The sequence below is a fragment of the Triturus cristatus genome, chromosome 2_1 (assembly GCF_964204655.1).
Source record: "Triturus cristatus chromosome 2_1, aTriCri1.1, whole genome shotgun sequence".
NCBI lineage: Eukaryota > Metazoa > Chordata > Amphibia > Caudata > Salamandridae > Triturus > Triturus cristatus.
The window spans coordinates 538,079,190-538,096,827 of record NC_140581.1 but is presented as its reverse complement, the minus strand read 5'-3'; positions in this window follow the sequence as shown (position 1 = coordinate 538,096,827).

Sequence of the window (17,638 nt, the reverse complement as noted above, 5' to 3'; positions counted from 1 at the left end):
AGCTTTCTGCTCGGAGCGGTGAGGCAATCCAGAGTCTGCTCTTGTTTGTGTAGGTTTTCTTTCCTTGTGGCCCATTGGGGTGAGCACTGCCACGATGCTGTCACCGGCGTGAATGAGGATCACCCCTCCACTGCAGGGTGGTGCCTGCACCCAGTTCCAGGTTTGAGTGCTCAGACCAAGTCTCCGTCTCCACGATGCAGCCCCACTAACTGCCCAGGTCTCTGCAGCTCTGAGGCCCTGTTTGGATGTGTACTGTGTGCACCATTTGGGGTGTCTCTGTTCAGTCGGGAAGGTCCTGATGATCTGCCTTCACCATCCGACTGTGTGTGGGTTCTGGCGTGTCTTCGTCTATTCAGTGCTCTTTAGACCTAGGCCACAGGGCTAGGCCCACTTTTTCCTCTGCTCTCAAGGGGGGATGCGGTGCCTGTTGCTGGCTGTTGCAGCCCACATAGTTGCCTCGGGCCATTGTCCGCCTCGCCCTCTGCCCCGCACCATGATATCTCATTTACTGGGGTGGCATAGTGTATATAGGAGATGACTTACCCCAACACTCCCGCAGTCAGTCGAGCGATGCTCTCTTTGGCATTCAGGCATGTTCCGCAACCCCAGGCCCGCCGAGGCCAAAAGTCCTCTTGGGGCACACCATCAAAGTGTTTCAGGGTGCTGAGCATTCACCACCTCCACCATCCTCCCCACAGCGCTGCCGAGCCTCGGTCGCTGCCTCTGGTGATTTTGGGTGTGGCCGAGCAGTGAGTGTCCCCTCCTACTCCCCCCTCTGATGCTGATCCCAGCAGTGTCTTTCTTTGATGGGTCATAGGCCGGGAGGGGCATACCTTCATGTTACACCTTACGGTCATCGAGCTGCCTCCGAGCCACTCTGACACTCCAGTTGCTCTGCGGCCGTAGCAATATTTCAAGGATCAGTAGATCCCTTCGGCTGGTAGGGATGATGGTTTGGTTCTCTTCTCTTGGCTCGCCGGGTCCACATTCAGCCCTGGTCCTTGTTGTGTCTGGATATAACGCTGGTGGTGCCGCCGCCATTTTTTGTGGATTGTCGCATCCACCAGGTCACGGGTCTTTAGTATGGCTACGCAGCACGGCCAGGCAAGATTTCAAAGAGATCTTACTGCCTTACCTCTGGGGATGTCGTCTCTTGTGTTTTGAACAAAGGATAATGCCTGATTAATGCCAGATAATAGGCCAGGGCTTCGGAGCTGCGCTACTGTGCGGCCATTCCTGTCGGCTGCTGGCCATGCCCCATGATGTTTCAATTTTTGAACCAACTTTGCATGAGCAAGAGTGTAGAAATTTCACCTTCAGTATTTCTGGTATACTATGACAGTTCAAGAATGGCACTAGTCATAGGAGTAAAAGTGGCATCTCACTTGGTATCAATTGGTTACCAACCTTGGGAAATGGTGTGGCTTCCTACCATAACATTTACTTGAACTAATTGAACCAGCACAGACATAGAATTTATTAAGAGCAAGCAAGACTCTGAGGTATATTTAACCTTGCTGGGCCCACATCTTGGGCCAATATAAATAAATAAGAGTGGTAAAAGTGGAGAAACGAGGGTCAAAAATATTGATAAGGCTGGACCACAATCAATCAATCAATCAATCAATCAATCAATCAATCAATCAGGATTTCTAAAGTTCGGCTAATCAACCGATAGGTTATCCAGGCGCTTACAGATCTGGAGACTTATTCGAGCAGCCAGGTCTTGAGGACAATTCAGAATTCCCAAAGTGAGTTGATGGCCAGAGGTTTGTGAGGAGGCTGTTCCAGGTCTTTGCTGCAAAGTGGGAGAAAGAGCGTCCTCCACTTCTGCTTCGGTAAATGTGGGAAGTATGGTCAAATGAAAGATACGAAAAGCATAGTCTTCTCGATGGTAGGTGGTAGTTCATGTGGTGGTTAATGTATGCACGTCCTTGGTTGTGCAGAGTCTTCCTTGCATGGGTCAACAGCTTCAATTGGCATCTCTTCTGTGTGGGGAGACAGTGGAGTTGCCTGAGGTGGGGTGTGATATGGGTTTGTTGGGGAAGGGGGGAGTATGAGTTGGGCTACTACGTTCTGTATGGTCTGAAGTCTCTGTAGGAGGTGTGTGGCAATTCCTACATAGAGGGCATTGCCATAGTCATTGCCATAGTCCAGTCAGCTGATGAAGAGGTACTGTGTCATGGAGTGTCTCATATGTAGGGGTAGCTAATTGAAGATCTTAAGTAGCATGAGCAAAGTGAGGAAGAGACAGGGGAGAAGGCATTGATCTATGATTTCATGGTGAGCTTGTTGTCAATGAGGATTCTGAGGTTTCTGGTGTGGTCGAAGGGAGTGGGTGCGGGTCCTAGGTCTGATGGCCTCCAGGAATTGTTCCATGTGTTGGTGCCGTTGCGAAAGATCAGTACATCCGTCTTGACTGTGTTCAGCTGCAGGCAGTTGTTCCTCACCCAGTCGGCAGTTGTCATCATGCATCTGTGCAAGTTATTTCTGGTGGTAATGGGGTTGTCATGAGTGACAGGATGAGTTGGGTGCCCTCTGCACAGGAAATTATGTGTGGATCATATGATCTGACGATGTTGGCCAGTGGGATCATATATGCATTGAACAGCTTGGGCTGAGGGATGAGCCCCCGGAGACACCACAGGTGATCTCCTTGGGTTCAGCGGTGAAAGGTAGAAGGTGGATCCTCTGGGTTCTTTTGGTGAGAAAGGAGTTCAACTATCTGATTGCATCTCTTTGGATGCTGATGTGGTGGAGCCTTTCTATAAGCATGTGGTAGGATACGATATTGAAGGCTGACAAGAGTGCAAAGTGGATCAAAGCTGCTATTTCTCCTCAGTCAAGGAGGATTCGGATGTTTTTGGTGGCTGTGATCAGGGTGGTTTCCATGCTATGATTGCTGTGGAATCTGGATTGGGAGGCTTTGAGTATCTGGTTCTGCTCCAGGTGTGTCATGAGTTGATTGTTGATGATCTTTTTCAGTACCTTCCCTGAGAATAGAAGTAAAGAGACTGGCCAGTAGTTATTGAAGTTCGCTAGAGTCAGTGAAGGAATTTTGAGTAGTAGTCTGATTTTACCAGGCAACGGGAAATGTTGCGGTGGTGATAGAGGTGTTGAGTAGGGTGGTGAGTTCCAGGCCAATCCTTTGGTTTCTGAAGTTGAAGATGTAGTGTGGGCATGGGTCTGTGGGATCTCCCGAGTGGATGGAGTTCATGATGGTGGTGGTGTCCTAAAGTGGAGAGAAGGTTTCAGGTGGTCATTGTGTGTTTCGTGTTGGTTATTGTGGTGACGTATCTGTCAAGGAAGTCCCTAGGTGTGGATTGGGACTTTAAGTTTCTGTATATTGTTGCAATCTTGTTATGGAAGAAGTGGGAGGAGTTGTCCCAGAACTCATGTGGAGGTATGATGTTGTTTTTTCTGGCAGTTGGGTTGGAGAATTCCTTAATGAACCACAGACCTCACAATATGTCATCAATATCAACCATTGCAAATTCTTTAGGGACCACTAATTTACATTTCTTATGACAAGATAATTAAAGTATAACAGCCTGTGAAAATATGTATCCTCCCAGCCATTCCTACCAATCTTTTACCTTTTCTGTTTTGTGTTTTTCTTTATAATGCTTCTCATCTAAATCTCTTTGCTGCCCAATAGTTCAGTAGTTCCTTCTTCAAACGTCAGCAGTTAAATGCTGCTGTCTGCAGATGATGTCTGCTAATAGAATAAAATAGCGGACAAAAGTGGGGATAGAGAATTTCATAGTGCAGATTTTGTGTTGTTGAAGTTAACGGGATAGCACCCTAGGCGTGTGAATGTAATACAAATGCGTAGGTTCACTTTAGCTTTAGACCTCACCTTGGCCATTTCTTCACACCGATCTAGTGGCACAGTTTGTCAATCCTGTTTAGCCCTATGGCTTGTAACTACTAACCCAAGGTCACAAGAATATGAAACCTTGTGGGGTTTGTTGGACTAGGTTGAGGTGGGTTATGCAAGAGGAGAAAATCTGAATCCGGGAAAGTCATTAACGTTCACAAAGCTTCTGTCTGCTTTTGCAGTAAATTTAGATGGGACATTGAAAGGTTTGTCTGAGCCCATGGCCAAGCTGGTAACTGAACTAGTATGGCCAGTGCAGCTCAATCCATATAGTGTGAGCATCGACGGTGGTCAGCTTCTTTAGTCCCTATTCCCAGAATTGCAGGTTTTGCATTTTGCAGAATCATGCTGAGCCATTCTTGTGCAGTGAATGTCGAGGCTAGTGGTGCAGCTGTAAATCTTCTTCAATCGGCAGACTGTACATCCATTTCAACCCAATGCCCTGGCCCTTAGAAGTTCAGGGCCTGATTCAAAAAGGTAAACTTACACAAAAGTGTATATTTACGATTGTTTGCTATTCACAAAGGAATTTACAAGTAGTATCTTTATGAGTGCAGAGTCTCTACGCATAAAAAGACATATCTTTTTATGTGTGGAGACTTCGCACTAGCAGAGATACAATTCTTAAATCCCTTTGTTAGTAGCAATCAAATGTAAACGTACACTAAAGCGTACGTTTACCTTTCTGAAGCAGGACTGTACTCTTTGATACTGAGGCTAGCTTGACAGTGATGTCAAGCAAAGTAGACCACTGCAGACTATCTTACACTTACTGTATTTGCCATTTGCAACTTGTTTCCTTTTCTCATGAACGTAGGTTCTGATTATGAGCTGCACAGTACGAGCAGGTTGCAAACACTGCATGCAAAATGTATATTACCAAGTGGTAATGCAGCACCTGTACTGTGTAATTAGGTGTCAAACCCTACTGAGTGGGGAATAACTGTGTGAGACCATATTTCAGCGGCGGCATCTCCGCTAAGGCAGAGGAGCGGCTCCCCACAGCTCTGGGAGCAGTGCAAAGGACAAATAAAATGATAATAACAGAATGCTATTATCATTTTATTTTTATTAAAGCTTGGAACCAGGTTAATGTGAGGGCGGTGCTGGGCTCACCACGTCACAGGGAGGAGGAGTGGTATAATGTAAGTGCGCATGACTTGGGCCGGCCAAACAGTCAAGCTTGTTCTCCACTCTGATGTACTGCACAGCCTGGGTGGAGAACGTGCACAGCCTCAAACTCCTTGTCTGAACGCTGAACCATGGCGCTGAGACCAATTAAAATGCTGCTGTCTTGCTGATGACTGTAGTGTTGTGATTGGCTAGGGGAGTCTGGGTGCTGCCGTGAGCCAGGAGAACAGCGAGGACGGAGGAGGGGCAGCGGCTGGTGATCGGCAATGTGCAGGTAAGTCTTCTTTTTTGGGGGCATTTTTTTAAACCCCCTCCGTGCCCCCCACTACTGTTCCCCACCAGCTGCCACTGCCAAATGTACAGGTTTAAAACCACACAGAACTCTCAAGTCTGTGGGGTTTAACACAAACATTTACCACCAGCAGGAAGCAGGTGGTAAATGTATGCTGCAGTCTCTATTTGGGGTGAGGGAGAGAGTGTGGGGAGTAGGAAAAGAAAGCACAAACTCAGTTCTGGCCGGGAGAGCATACATACCCCACCTGACAGAAAAAAAAGAACAGGGAAAGAGGTTTGGCTGCTGGTGTAACCAATTTCTCATGGGATTTTTTCCAGTTGAGATTGCCACCCAGTAAAACCATATCTCGAATTCCAAAATGCTGAAAAATTGGGGGGCATATTAACAATGCACCTGAAGCGCCAAATCAAAGGCCTTCCCAAATCAGGCAGTGGATTATTTTACATATCTGCAATCAGCATTTCACACATTGTACTGTCGTTTTCAGTCGATGTTTCTGTCACAGAAAATTCCCATCCTGCCTAGTGGTCTTACATGACATTTGCTATTATCCTTTCATTATGTATTCGGTACTGGAAGTTATGAGGCTGTAAATCATGTATTTGAAAGGCTTCAGAAAAACATAAAAAACAAGACATATTTTTATATTTTCGAAATATTGGAGCACACGTGTATTCAGAACAAATAGCAAGCAGCTAGGCGCAAATCGAATATTTAACATATTCCCTATTGAGGTCCTACCCGGAAATAAGAGTTGCAACTCTGACAGGTTTCTTATGATGAATAGCGGACCTAAATCAAAATACGTCTGATATGCCCATTTTGAAACTGAAAAATCACTAATAGATTTGCGGTGAAACCTTGTGACACTATTTTCGGGTTTATAATTATATATGAAAAAAATGTATCAGCCATAAGCCAATGAAAACTTTTCATGTGTGAGAGTAATTTCCATTATAACACTTCTTAAATCTGAAATATGACATTCAGAACATGATCCATCAATGGTGCTCATTTTTTCTTCATTCAATTTTTACATCCTTCTCTTCTTGAAAGACTGACTGTTTTCCCAGACCAATGTGTTCAATCAAGTGGGAATGATGACAAAAATAATTAGCACCTTTCAGCTGTCTTCCTACTACTCAACCAGTGGACAATTCACAACTTAAAGATGTAAATATTTAATCTTTATTTAATATTTTGCTTGACATAAGTGGTATATAGTGTAAATCTACGTGCAATGAGACTGTTTATAATTTGAACTTTGCTAACATGTTTTTGTAATCTAAAATGACTAACCCACTTGAAACGTGTTTCTCATCATTACACAAGCTTAAACACTTATTTAGATAATGCGTGATGACTAAATTATTATGTGTGCACCGATGCTTGTAGCACAGTTTTCCTTATACATTTACTGACTTTAATAGGAAACCTTTTATCCGCCTGTTTTTTTTAATAACGCGATTGACACCACAGCCCATTTCTTATTGGTCCATTTGTGATGCAACACGCTCAATGTAATTCGTTTTATTTATTTATTTATGTACTTACCTCTGGTCGGCCGTATGCCGGAGTTTACTACACTGACACCAGAGCCCATTTCTTATTGGTCCATTTGCATTGCAGCACGCGCAATGTAATTCGTTTTTATTTATTTATTTATTTGTGCACTTACATCCGGTCGGCCGTATGCCGGAGTTTACTACCCCCCGCCACCCTGCCCCTCCCCTGCCCCACCTCACTTCCCCGCAGCACTCCCACTACGAGCCGCTACTGCGCGTTTGGTAGTCTGCAGTGCATAATTTGAGTTTGTGGTTTCTGGTGCTCACCACCAGGCTTTAATTGTCAACACCGCGTTTATGTCAGTCTGCCACTTGGAAGCGATGTTTCTCTAAGTTAGAGATGAGCACAACAACAGTTGTTTATTGATTTATGTTTATTAGAAATGACTACTGTTAGATTTGGGAGCCAACAACAGGTCAGAAAAAATACAGGAGGAAGGCAAAAAGCTCAGGGATGACCCTGCAAAAAGGGCCACGTCCAACAACTACTACCTGCCTTCCAAGTCCTTCTTATAGTTTTAGGGACTTAGAATAGTCTGATTTGTCACACCTGTAGTGGCGTGGTTAGTAGTTGTGTTAGTACTGTCACTGGCAGCGCCGTCAGGGGCCAGAAGTGGTGCAATCTGCAATGTCCTCCTGTCCAGGGCCCTGACGCTTATTTGTTTACAAATTGAGGACTGAGGGGCCGATTTACAAGCTCCTTGTGACATTTTTACACCGCCGTCGCATCGCTTTTGTGACGCAGCAGCGTTGTAAACAATGCGCCACATTGCCACATATTTACAAAGTGACGCATGTAGGGAGATGCTTCACGTTGTAGAGCCCTGCGCTACATTATACCTGCGTCAGATATAATGTATGCAGGGTGGTCGTTCCGACGCAAGAAAGCCTCGTAAAAGTGAAGCAGTGAAAACCACTTTTACGACACCACTGCATCAAAACCTTACGCCTGCTTGAAGCAGGCGTAAGGAGTGACACAGCACAATAAGTATAGGCCGCCCCTGAGCATTGCTGGAGTTGCGTCGCTCTTGCGACAGGACTCCAGCAATGCGCTACCCTTACGACAAAAGATGCGACATGCATCTGTCTATCCTTGCTCCACGGTGCACCGCTTTGTAAATGCGATGCATCCGTGGTGGCGCCAGGGTATTTTTGCGGGTCGCATCTAACCTGGCGCATCTCTGCTAATATGCAGAGATGCGCCAGTTCTTGTAAATCTGCCCCTGAATGACTTGAGCAGAGAAACAAGTGAAATTCCTGATTCGCATCAGAATGGGGTGGAGTGGGATAATACATTTTGACTGTTTGAATGGAAACGGCTAATCTTGATGTAGATTTTTGTAAAAAACATTGATAATATCTTGGTTGATATTGGTTCAAATTGAACTGTACTTGAGGTGGGCCCTGACAATTTAGGCAGAGGTCAATGATTATTGCTGCTGTTTAGCTGACACACTAAGGATATTCCTTCTTTCCTCGATAAGAGGGATTTTCATTGAGGCAGAATTAACTTGAATGTTGGCTTGACAAGGTTTTGAAAAGTGAACAAAAGGGAATTGATCTAGCTAAAAGCCAGGGACGAACACCTCACAATCAAGTGAAAAATTCCATGGGCCCATATACACAATCACATTTTCCAGGCATTTTCGCTGGGGTCAAGTTTGGTAATTCACTTTGATCTTGATTAGTTAACCCACTGAAGATTCAATTTTATTTGTGAGAAATTTTATTCAATGTCTAACTAATCTTCGCAGATCAACACTCTTCCATTAGTTGAGTAGTTGATGGTGATATTAACAATTAACTAACTAACTTACATATCTTAGTGAGTAACCACAGACTCAGGGTAAGATTGAATAAAGTTTATCTGAATCTCAGTCATAAATGAACGCTCATTAATTCAAATTTACAGTGCAAACACCATCAATTGTCATGGGAGAGAAACATTAATTTAGCAATATACATTCAATTCACAGACTCATTTAACAAATCAATGCAGTAAGAGTGGATAGATGAAGAGACAAAAGGCATAATAAATCATACATTTGCAAAGGTATGCATATTTGAGATAGAATAATAATTACCCAAAGGTAATAACGGAAATCCAACTCTCTGGCCAAAAGGGCTGGCGGAGGCCTCCTGATTAAGAATCAGGAGGCAAAGACTATAGGACAGAATCAGGACAGGATAATACTAACACTCTCTCCCTCCTCGATATTCTTCCGGAATCTTCAACCTAATCAAGTGTCTTTCAGAGGTGAATCTTCACAGTCTATTCTCTCCTTCCTCAGCAGCAGTAGTTCTTGCCTCTCTCTTGCACTCGGGCTTGCCTCGCCTCGCTTACATGCATGACAACTGTTACATTTTAAGTCACTCTAGTTATAGTCTTCATTTCTGCATGCCCCACCCTCAAAATTTACAAATATTGATGAAATACAAACTCTGATTCGGCAGGGACAGGGGAGTTGTTGTCACTTCATGCTGACATGTTTAATTTCTTAATAAACTCTTTTGTCTAACAAAACCTTCCCCTTTAGCTCATTTATGATTCTGTCTCATTTCATTTCCTTTCTCATATATTTAATGTTGCAAATTGGACACATCTTGTATGCTATTTCACAGTCGAGAAGAGGTTTCACACAGCTGTCGTCCTTGACTCTTGGCAGTCTGTCCGCGACACGGTCGGCAGGTCACATGATAATTCCACTGCTCAGGCTTAGCTTGCCTCGATTTTCGTCACCATCTTTTTCTCTTGCATGCTACATTAGGCCCAAACTTATACTATTAATAAAGGAATCTCAAACCGATTAGTCACATTACTATCTACATAATTCTAATTCGCACATGCGCAAAAACATTTTCCAGTTTTAACCCCTTCCATGCGGCGCAAATTCCGCCGCGGTGCTGACCGTTTCTTGCGCGGGCGGGCTCATGACGGAACGGTTCCGTCATGAGCACAGCTCAACCGACGCTCATGACGGAACCGTTCCGTCATGAGCATGGAAGGGGTTAAGCGGGATTTAGTCATGTTGGATTCTATTTTCAATAATTAAGTATGCGTAACACTCTTTTCCCCATATGTAAATGTTGTGCGTGTATAATAATTTTGTTTTCTTTACTATTTATAACAATTAGTACTGTTAATGAGGGATTTCCCTGAACAAGTTTTGCTTTCTTGAATCCTTGCTCCATCAATCCCCCCTCTGATGGCATTTTAGATTCATTATAAAATACCCATCATTACCAAATCCCAACTTTTTCTATTCTTGGCATCTACATTGGATTCTATAGACCATTCATTTTTCTCTTTCATGTTTAGTTCTTTCATTTTTCCATATAGATTTTCTTTCATTTCTTCTAATTCCATCTCTTCCCTGTGTCTCTTTTTTTCATTCTTTGTTTCATTAACTAATCTTGTTTTCATTCTCCCTTTGCAACACTTATATGTCATTATTATCATTGAAATTACTAATGCTATTGAGATTACAGGGATTAATAGTTTACCTATTAAGCGACTTCCAAAAGTGGAAAACCAACTACCTATTGTGGAAATACTTTTATTGAGTCTTTCCCAAACCCCGTCAACCTCCAGTTGGGTCAAATCCTTATGAATTTTTGCAATATTCTTAATATATCCCTCAATACCTTTACTTTTGTCTGAGATATATGTACATCAGTGTTGGACTTTCAACATGCCACAGACTCCACCCTCTTTTGCCAGTAAAATATCAGGGGCAAGCCTATTTTGCAAAACCATAGATCTGATTGTAACCATTTCAGTATCAATATTTAAGAACCCTCCAGCAGTATCTGTTGATAAATGATCAACTACTGTGGACAATTGACTTATTTTATGTGAGTTCAAAACTGACGGTATTAGTGCACCAAATATGTCACCTACTATTTCTGAAAAACATGCTCTTTTACTTCTCGTTAGTCCTTTACTTATTACATCCATGTCATTTCATTGTTCTTAGTTATGTGATATAGCTTCGGGAATACAATGCCAAAGTAGCAACTTCCATACCATTGTGTGGGGAACCTGTAATAGGCATCTTTACCGCACACATAATAAATACCTGGAAAAACAGGATCAGTTCCTCCTTTTAGTCCCCATCCCCCGATGATTAGGAAGGTATGTTCACATTCACTAGTATCAATGAAAATGGTATTATACTCTGTTTTTAGTCTATGTAGACAGAATTTCCCCAATGTTGACAAGTCTAGGGACATTGCAGCATGTCGCTTTTCTTATAGTCTCCCTCTAAAGTAGCCCATGGTGGTACATGTGACTTCTGCTCAACAGCTTTCTTTTGGAAATCCTGCTTTCTTTCATCTACTAAATTTAGAAAATATTTCTCTTCATCACGCAAAAGACACGTTAAATTATTTCCATGAGCATGTGTTATATCTATGGGATTTGGTGTTAGGAAAAAATTCACCCATAAATTCTGCATCTTTACTACTAGGCACTCGATTCATGTTTCTTCTAATAGCGATTTCTGAAAAGACTACATCCATATTAGAATAATATTATTGCAACTTACCAGAAACATAGAACAAACTAGACACAACACTTCAGGACACACCATAAGCTGATGGAAGATGGTGATATGTCACACCTTCTGAGACAGAAGTAGGTAGTTTCATGCAGACATAACAGTCACTCACATCCATCGTTTCAACATATTGGTAAAGGAGTTTAGTAAATACATTTAATGAAGAATCACTATTTAATTTGTCATGATAATACATGCGCTTATCCATTTGTTCTAAATCTGTAGTAGTAGTTTTCTTAGTGACTGCATTCATTCTTTCACTAGTATTTGTGTTATTTTTTATTATTAGTCACCATTAGAACAGGTATCACAATAGTTAACAGTAACCACATCAACATTAGTATTGTAATACTACATAAATAACACTTAACACATCTCTGTTTTAAACTAGATTTCGGATGGTCAGTCACTTTTACTTCTGCAATTTTTTAGTATCTAAAATTATTTCTAAAAATGTTTTTCTTTCTAAAAAATGCAAAAATTTAAAATCTTTGTGTGATCCCACACTTCAAAAGCTTTCAGCTTTAGTTAGCCCTTTTTCTTAGAAATCTTTTCTTCTCTTTCTTCGATAACTTTCTCAATAAATCCACCCTTTGTGCAAAAGTCTTTTCTTTAAGGTGGTCTCAATTCCCTATCATCAGATCCTCCAACAGTGTCACTTTTTGGTTATTCATTGAGATCATGATTTTCAAAATCTTTAAGGATGATGTACGTCCACTCTGGTGCCTTGCAATTTCTGCCTGGAACCCTCACTCTTTTTGACAATCTTAATGATCCTCTTCTTGATTGTTCTTGTTCTACCTGACATGACACCTCATTAACTTGCTTTAGTTCTTTCCCTGTTTTTCTTCTTAGAAAGTATCTCAGTCTTTTTACTCCACTTGGTAAGTGATCTCCCTTTCTAATCCTTTTTGTCTGTACTGCCTTTTCACCTTCTTCACATATTTCAAGTATCCTTTTATTTTCACAGTCTTCTGGTTGGACTTGTTCTGAATTTTCTGCTTCTTCTCCTTCTGTGGTTTGCATTTGCTCTGGACCCTCCGGTTTTTCTTTTTCTTCTTCTGACTGAGCTTGATCTGGATTTTCTATAGAAGATTCTTCTATTCCTAGTTCACTTTGTTCTGGTCTTTCAAGCTTTGGCTCTTCCTTAGTCTCTACAGCAGTATCTTCAGTCCCAGTAACTGGTGCCCACTCTACTTGACTTGTACTTGGTTGTTCTTCATCAATGCGTTCTTCAGAGTCTGTTTCTCTGACTTCATCAACTTCAAAATGCACAGATTCTGGTTCCTTTCTTTGTTCTACCAGTTACTGCTCTTGTCTTTCAGGTGTACTAAGACATTTTTGGGTATGACTAGCATGGATCCAATTTGGCAAGACAGCACACTTCACTGCTTTTGTCGTGACCAATATGATTTGATGAGGTCCTTTCCACCGGGTTCCAAACACCATTTCCTTGTGTGCTTCTTTACCACGACCCAGTCTCCAGGACACAAATCATGAGTTGATTCGGCTGTGCTGTGGTTGCATCTTCTCCAACCTGGTGAGACACAGAACGTACCAGATCAGCTAGTGCTTTTCAATAGTCCAACACTAGATCATCAGTTATATTTATCAATTTGTTTCCAGGTACAAATGCTTGTCTCATTGCTCTTCCCATGATTATCTCATGTGGACTCAATCCTGTTCTTCGGTCAGGAATGCTTCTAAGGCTCATCAATACAAGGGGCAAAACATCAGGCCATTTCAGTGAAGTGGATGCACACACCTTTCCTAACCTGGATTTTATTGTGCCATTGAGCTGCTCAACCACTTCAGAGGCTTCTGGTCGATAGGCACAATGTAATTTCTGCTCAATTTTGAAAGCTGTACAAATTAGTTCGATTACCCCATTATTAAAATAAGGTCCACTATCTGATTCCAAAGTGACTGGAAATCCAAATCTAGGAATGAGCTCTCTCAACAGTAGTTTGGCAATTGTGAGACTGGCATTCCTTCTCGTGGGATAAGCTTCTACCTATCAAGAAAACAGGCATACAATGACAAGGACATACTTCAAACCGTTGCACGGTGGCAACTCAATTAAGTCAAGTTGCAGTCTTGTGAATGGTCCCTCTGCTCTTGCTGGAGCGGGTAATGCAAAATTTTGTATACCCACCCCATTTTGCATGTTGTTTTATTAATTTAGATTGATTAATTAATTATAATCGTTCCAATGGTTTGGAGTGATATGAAAATAACTAACCAACCTTATTAATGACCGAAATACACGTGGGATTTGCATCTGCATGGCCTAATTAATGACGTGAACTAAATTCCGTACGCATACTAATGGTAGATAAATAGAACATTGTATCATATATGTTGCTTTGGTGATGTAATTGTGTTTCGTGCTTTATTTTGTAAGTATAACCCGCAATGAGTGTTGCTTTGGCTAGATAAATACACACACATATGGGTATTAGCAAGGGAATAACATTTAATTAGTCATTTCTATGTATTAATTACGTTTTGTGTTTCTTTGCTTAAGTTGTCCATTTTAGCCTGCCAAAAGATGGCTGCTTGTGGTGCCTAACCCGACTGCCAACACTGAACAAGGCTTGGGTGAAGTGCGCCTGCGCTGACAACAGATACACAGTGGCCTGGATCTGACACCAGATGAACATGTACCTTTCAAGGACAGTCTGGGACGCCGTCCAAATATTCCAAACAAAGACTGTTGTGTGAACCAGAACTGGCAAGGGTCATAACCCAAAATACACTTTTGTGAGAACCCAAAAGGATGATCCCTGATTGTCCAATCAGCGAACTCGGATGCCCAAAATTTGTTACTTTTTATATTCAATTTTATTATAAATTATGGTAGAATAGAGAGGTAATTAGAGTTGTCGGATCGCGCTTTTCGATTTCCTTAAGATATGCTGACGGAGAGGACGTTGACACTGCAGGACAGCTGTTAGCCTAAATCTCTGACGGACTGAATTAATGGCCAAATTCCTGATGAACTTAACCTGTTAAATTGATGGGCATAGAATTGCGAGACTGCCAGATTTGACACAGAGGACGATTTTAGCCAGAATAGGTAAATATGAATGGCAACTTGATCAAATGAATGATTTAATTTGCAATATTAATATAAAATTGAATTTGAATATCTAGAGAAATGAGTTGGGTTGTTTATTCATTGAAATGTGTTAATTTAAAGGTTAATTTGAGTATTAGTATTTCACTTAAACCGCAATTAGCAGATCCGTCCCGGTTATGAGGGTAATACCAAATGTGGAATCTAGGCCCTAAATGAGTATAAGAAGGGTTTGTAGGGTTGTTGCTCATTAGGGTAAAGTTGTATCTTCCTCCCTCATTATTCAGCGCTTAGGAGGATAATCACCTCTCGCACAGACTAATGGTAAGTGTATGTTGGTGTTATGGGCCCCACCAGCGAATGTATGGATAGTGTGCGTGTGTGAGATCTTTTAGTCCGTGGCAGTAGGGAGGGATTTTGCACTCCGCGCTGCATCAGTTTTTCTTGTAGCAGTATGATGGTTTGTTATTGTTTGGTTTAGTGATTATTGCTTGTACATTGCTTATTGATTTTGGTTATTGATTGGTATTGATTTATGTACTAACACTTTATGTTGAGTTGTGTTGAGTTTAATGTTGTTTGCACGGCTTCTGGGATGTAGGAAGTCGGAAGTTTGTACCGGTTCCGTAGTAGAGCAGAGGTAAGAACTGCTCTCGGGAAAGACGGAATTGTTGTTGCCTGTAGCTACACAGGGAAAATGTGTGACATGTGAAGTTGCACGGCGCATTGTCTGGGTTCGATTCGGTAGCATCGTCGAGTGTTGCCATTAGAGACATTTTTCTGTGTGAGAGAAGTATGTATGATAGCAAAGGTTACCTGTGAAATTCTGGTCTTAGGTACCAGGGATCCAACTGGCATTCCGATAACGCTTATCACTGGAAAGGTAATAGGTACTCTCTGAGCTTGTTCGAAGGACAAAGGAGAGGTAAGCGCTGCTTTGTTAACGTATGTCATAATTCTGTAGTAGGACAGACTGTTCGCTGTTCTCGGGAAAGACAGGATTCTGTGTGAATGTACTACATTTTCTGGTGTGAACAAGTGTGAGTGCAAAGGCATTTGGGTTGATTGCGAAACTCTAGGTTTATTTCTCAGGAGCATTGGGTCTCCAACTATGGTGCCGATTCCGATCCGTTAAAAATATTCCCCGTACGAATCGTATCCGGATTTTTTTACGTACGAATCGTACAAGTCCCGTACAAACTGGCAAGTACGATCCGTATATTAAAAAATCCATACGAATCGCATTGGGAAAATTCCCCGACACATCCTCGGGTCGGAAAAAGTGTCCGACACGTCCCCGGACAGTTTTACGTATGAATCGGTAAACTGAAGTCCGAGCGCGCAAGTACGATCCGTCCCGTCCGTCCGAATGCACAACCGTATGGAAAAAACACCGTACGGAGCGAGCTCCCATAGCAACCATGGAGACGTCCAAACATGTGCCCGCATACGCGCCGAACACCCCCAGCCCAACCCCCAAAGTACGTGCCGTACCCCCTGCCCCCCATGTATGCACCGTACCCCCACCCCACCCCTGTAGGCACGGAGCATACCCCCACCACGTAGGTACGGAGCGTACCCCCACCCCCGTAGGTACGGAGCGTACCCCCACCCCGTATGTACGGTGCGGACCCCCAGCGCGTAGCGCTGAGGGTCCATACCGTACCTACGGGGGTGGGGGTACACTCCATACTTACGGGGTGGGTGTACGCACTTTCCATAGGGGGGGTGGGGGTACGCACCGTCCATAGGGGGGTGGGGGTACGCACCATCCATAGGGGGCTGGGGGTACGCACCATCCATACGGGGGGGCTGGGGGTACGGCGCGTACATACGGGGGCTGGGGGTACGGCACGTACATACGGGGGGCTGGGGGTATGTGCTGGGGACAGTGCTTACATACGGGGGCTGGGGGTACGCACCGTCCATACGGAGGTGGGGGTACGCACCGTCCATACGGGGGTGGGGGTACACACCGTACCCCCAGCACCCCGTATGTATGTACCGTACCCCCAGCCCCCCGTATGTACGCGCCGTACCCTCGGTTCCCGTATGTAAGGCATGTACCACCAGGCCCCTACACCCTGCCCGTGCCTGTACGCAACCTACCCCAAGCCCCTACACCAGCACCCTCACCCAGCATTGCGCATGTACGAGTCGTACCAAGCCATAGCAAATGTGAGGAAACATGGCCGATGTACGCACCTTACAGACGCGAAAAACACACGTACTGAACCAGGACACTGCAAAACACCACAAGGAGAGTCAATTTGAATTGCACAACACCACACAACACGTCCAAAAAGCCCAAATACATCCAATACACTGACCTGCAACAGCCAAACAGGTAAACAGAGGCCCAAAACACAACCACTCCTTTTAACACACCCACCCAAAGTTCAAACACAGCCACACCCACAAATGGACCAATAAAAAGGGCCCACACACACAAACCATGAGCCTTTGCAACAGACCCACTGCTGCCAGACCCCACAGAACCATACTTGAACCTTGACTACACCTTACACTTCACACCTTCACACAACCACCTTCACAAACACCCCCTCATCACATTCACACACACACCTTCACAACCACACACACACACCCACAACCATCCACACCCACACCCCACACCATGCCCACAGACAAGAATCCAAAGTTCACAACAGCGGAGCTGGAGATCCTTGTCAACGAAATCATCAGAGTCGAGCCACAGCTCTTTGGAACATTGGTCAGACAGACCAGCGTATCTGCAAAATCAGCCATGTGGCAGAGGATCATCGAGAGGGTGAATGCTGTTGCGCCCATCGGAAGGACCAGGCATGAATGCCAAGCCAGGTGGTACGATCTGCAGAGGACGGTCCGCCGCAAAATGACTCACGAATATAAATAGGGGAACATCACTGGAGGTGGCCCGCCCACAGACCGGTACACTACCATCCCTGGGAGGAGAAGGTGATGCGCACGCTGCCGCCGGTAGGAGTACACGGAGTAGAAGGAGTCGCCGAGCCTGGTGAGTACACAAACAACTCACTTCACATGGGGGGAACCGCATCAACAACCCAACTCCCAATAATGCACGCAACTACCCCAAAGCCATCACCGGACACAACCATACTCCAAAAA